Raw genomic sequence first — 4546 nt, forward strand, 5'->3', positions numbered from 1 at the left:
GACAAAAAAGACAAAAAATATGTCTAAGGAAGCAAAATATATGAGTTTTTTTCTTTCACTAAAGGAGACAGGTCTTTAAATATTACATTCTGGGGAACCGTTTATATTTTCTATTTTGTTAGTGCAATAAGAAAGGAACAAGATCTTGATAGTTACATCACTTTATTTTCACGAGGCTCCCTAACTTAGCAAGCCCTTTTAGTGACTAAGCATCAAGGTGATTGAGCAGACTGCTGGCATGAAGGTGACCTAGGTTCTGGAGGAATTTCAAGGCTCCATTTCATGGGCAACTGGAGACAACGAAGATTGCCGTGTTAACGTAATTGATATTCAAGCGAGTAGGTATATTCACAGCTTTTACAAGGGTATTATGGGCTGTTAGACTGTAGAAGAAGTCAGCCTGAGAGAGTAGAATGTTGTTATCAGGAGGTACAGACAGCCTGGATTTACGAGGTCCATACATAAATAAATAAATAAGGTCCAAAGCAGCCCAGATTCCTGAAGCCAATGCATGAGTTCTTGTCATGTAAATACTGTATCCTGTATTTTATGTTTCAACACCCTCTGCAAACATCACATGCAGGCTGCATACATTGAGTCTGATTTCCCTTGCTGATTGTATTTCCTCTTGGTAGTAAATTAGACACTTAGGGAGTTATTTGTTTTTCATATGAGGCTACATCATATTGAAATGACTAAGACTATCAAGTCACATCAGAGCAAATCAGCAGAGCACAGAGGCTCTGGGAGTACAGGTAAAATATGGAAAAGATCAGGCTGTGCTCCTTTCTAATCTGGTTTTTTCACTCTGTCCTTCTCTGTGTCTGTCATAATGTACTGCTCAAGATTAACACTAAATAAATAGGTTTTGGACTGATTGAATAGATATTAAACAAATTCATGAAGAATGAAGGAATGAATAAATACATGAATAAATCCTTCATTCTGTGTGGATGCAACCCTGGAAATCATAATTTTGATGCATAAGAAATATAACACGCTGAAGGAAAGATCTTATTGAACCTAGGATGGCTTCATATATATGAGGTATGGAATAGAACAATTTTCCTTTCTGTCATTCAAATTTCTATTCGATCCGTAGGTCTTATTGGCAAGCTAAGAAACTATCAATGTAACTGTTGTTAAGTTGATCAACAGCATTAGTAAAATGTCAGTATTGATATATATTCTAATGAAGAACAGGTACCTAAAGGACAGGCAAGCTTTATTCATAAAAACTTGAAGTCCCTTGGAAATGTTAGGGAAATGTGTGTGTGTGTGTGTGTGTGTGTGTGTGTGTGTGTTTACACAGACACCAAACTTCAAATTGGGAAAATAGCTGCCTTGGCCCTTTTTTGGCTTAAACAGGTCAGTGTTTAAAAAGTGATTTCTAAATGCTCACATCTGAATTATTCTCACGAATGCGTGCATCCCAGAAACAGCGCAATAAGCCTGCTACATAGGGACCTTATGCGGTTGTGTATTTTGTTGAAATATTTTAACAACTAAGTCACATGGAAATATTCTGTGGGATTTATTGTTAACAAACATTTACATAAACAGCAAATGAAAAAAAATCAAGGTTTAAAGTGAGCAGATTCGTATTTACAGTGTGATTTTTAAGGACTGTCTATATTCAAATTTTATTTTCGTGAACGCTTATATTCTAAGAGCAGTACAATTAGCCTATTACGTAGGGCCCTAATCTTGTTAGTATAGTGTTGTTGAAATACTTTCTTCAGCTTTTGCCTTAACAAATCCAAAGATGGAAGATGATGACTATCTGGAATATTCAACATGATGTGAAAAAATTCATTCCACATATCCAAATGAGGAAGCCTGAAAAAGACAAAGCATAGATAATGGCTAAAATGTAGCCTTCAATATGCAGGATAACCCCACCCCTGCCTCTGACTTCCACAGGCTTGGACAGTTGAGTATAACAACTCTCACCTAAACACAATACAATGCAGCAAGTATGGAAACACGATATCTATTACACATGAGAGAGATTCAAGACCCAATTAAATGTCTTATACCTTGTTCCGAAAAACAATATAAGTAATCTTTTAGCAATACTGCAAGTCAAAAAATTTTCTCTCTCTTTAAATAAAAACCCAAACTATCTGCTTCTGGCTAGCCATACATACAATACTGCCAGAATTGGATAATCTGGCCAAATGCTTCTGTCAAGCCTAACTGCACATGCACCAGGACCAGGCAGACAGGCTGGATTGCCCAGGAGAGAGCTCAGAGTTAAGAGTTCCAACTACTATAATTGTTAAAATTAACTGCAGAAACTCCAGAACGTGGAGATAAGGCTTTGGAGAGAAAGCAGAATGTAACGGAATTGTGCTCCAGACAGGAAATGCCATCAGGTCTGCTGAGGGTTAACTTCCAGCTCTTCTTCACACTGGTGGTCAGAGATGTAACTATCTGCTCCTTCAATTTTGAGCCAAAGATGGAATAAAGTATTTGCTAAACACGAGGGTTCATTATGCAGAATAAAGAATAGTTGTTATAAGCTTTCCTCCAGCGCCTGAACCTCACCTTATTTATGTACAGTGTATGACATTTCATCAAATTATTGCTATTTTTCTTTTTTCTTAGCAGGGGCTGGGGGAGATGAGGTTCACAGGAATCCCATCTTATGTTTTCTCAAGAAGATATAAACATATGTAAAAGTCCATTAGGCTGTACACTTAAGATGAGTGTACTTTTCTGCATGTTTTTATGTCTCAAAAAAGAAAGTATAAGTGATATAATGAATATGCAGGTACCAAAAACTCAGCTTAAACAAAACATTCCAACAGTGTCTTCACACATGGTGTTAGGAGAGCCATCCATGTTGACAGGAAGAACTCTTGCCTAATCATGAATTTTCACTGTGATTTATAGACAAAAAAAAAAAAAAAAAATCTTTGAGAAGCTCAAGTAACACAGGGCTAGGACTGTCCTGTGAGAGAGAGCTATTCATATTACTTTATAATTTATGAAGCACTTTCACATACACTGTTTCCTTTGCTTCTTACAAATATCTGACAAAAACAGGATCAGTATTTCCACAGACCAAAAGAAAGAAAAAAAAAAACAAAAAAACAAGTGAAAACTTGAGGGCTAGTGACATTAGGTGATTAGGGGTGGAAACCTTTGCATGTGTACAGGATGTCAACCACTTGGCCAGGAGCTTTCAGTGAGAACATCAGCTGCCCCAGTGGGGAGACAGAAGTGGTAAAGCTATGCAGCTTGCTCCCTGTGCCCAGTGCCCAGGACTGTCCTGTCACCATACTAGATTATATTAATAGACCCCTAACCTGCTTCCATGTTTCCTCCCCTCTACACTGAAGTTTCTCAATACAATTGGCAGAATGATTTTTGCAAAATTTAGTATTTATTTCATTCTTTTGTTCAAATTCTTCCAGTGTATCCCCATTATTTTTACCTCATAGAAAAAGCCACTATTCCGGCTGGGCATGGTGGTTCACGCCTGTAATCTCAGCACTTTGGGAGGCTGAGGCAGATAATTTGAGGCTAGGAGCCCCAGACTAGGCTGGCCAACATGGTGAAACCCTGTCTCTACTAAAAATACAAAAAATTAGCTGGGCATGATGGTGCGCACCTATAATCCCAGCTGCTCAAGATGCTGAGGCGTGAGAATCACTTGAACACAGAAGGTGGAGGCTGCAGTGAGCTGAGGTTGCGCCACTGCACTCCAGCCTGGGTGACAGAGCAAGACTCTGTCTCAAAAACAAAAAGTAAAAAAAAAGCCACTGTTCAGATCACTTGAGCTCAGGAGTTCAAGACCAGCCTGAGCAACATAATGACACCCTGTCTCTACAGAAAATAAAAAGTTTATCCAGGCTTGGTGGAACATTCCTGTAATCCCAGCTACTCAAGAGTCTGAGCTGGTAGGATCACTTGAGTCCCGGAGGTGGGGGTTTCAGTGAGCGATGATCACACCACTGCACTCCAGCCTGGACGATAAAGTGAGACCCTGTCTGAAAAAGAAAAGAAGGCTGGGCGTGGTGGCTCATGCTTGTAATCCCAGTACTTTGGGAGGCCAAGGTGGGTGGATCACGAGGTCAGGAGTTCGAGACCAGCCTGACCAACATGGTGAAACCCCCGTCTCTACTACAAATACAAAATTAGCTGGATGTGGTGGCACATGCCTGTAATCCCAGCTACTCAGGAGGCTGAGGCAGGAGAATCGCTTGAACCCAGGAGGTGGAGGTTGTAGTGAGCCAAGATCACACCACTGCACTCTAGCCTGGTGACAGAGCAAGACTCTGTGTAAAAAAAAAAAAAGAAAAAAAAAACTGTGTGTTTCCTATAGGAGACCCTAAACTGTTGTGAATTGTGTGTTAAGAGAAAAAAAAAATTTTTCATGCAAAGTGCATGAATGTATCAGGAAAGCTTCCTTCCAAAGCTAACTAAAATCTTATTGTAGGGTAACTAGTTTCTGGCCTAAATCTCATGGGATTTTTTTTCACTCATACTTTCTATCTAAGTGGTTATTTTAAAACACTTATTCTTTACTTAGTTATTT

The sequence above is a fragment of the Chlorocebus sabaeus genome, chromosome 16 (genome assembly GCF_047675955.1).
Source record: "Chlorocebus sabaeus isolate Y175 chromosome 16, mChlSab1.0.hap1, whole genome shotgun sequence".
NCBI lineage: Eukaryota > Metazoa > Chordata > Mammalia > Primates > Cercopithecidae > Chlorocebus > Chlorocebus sabaeus.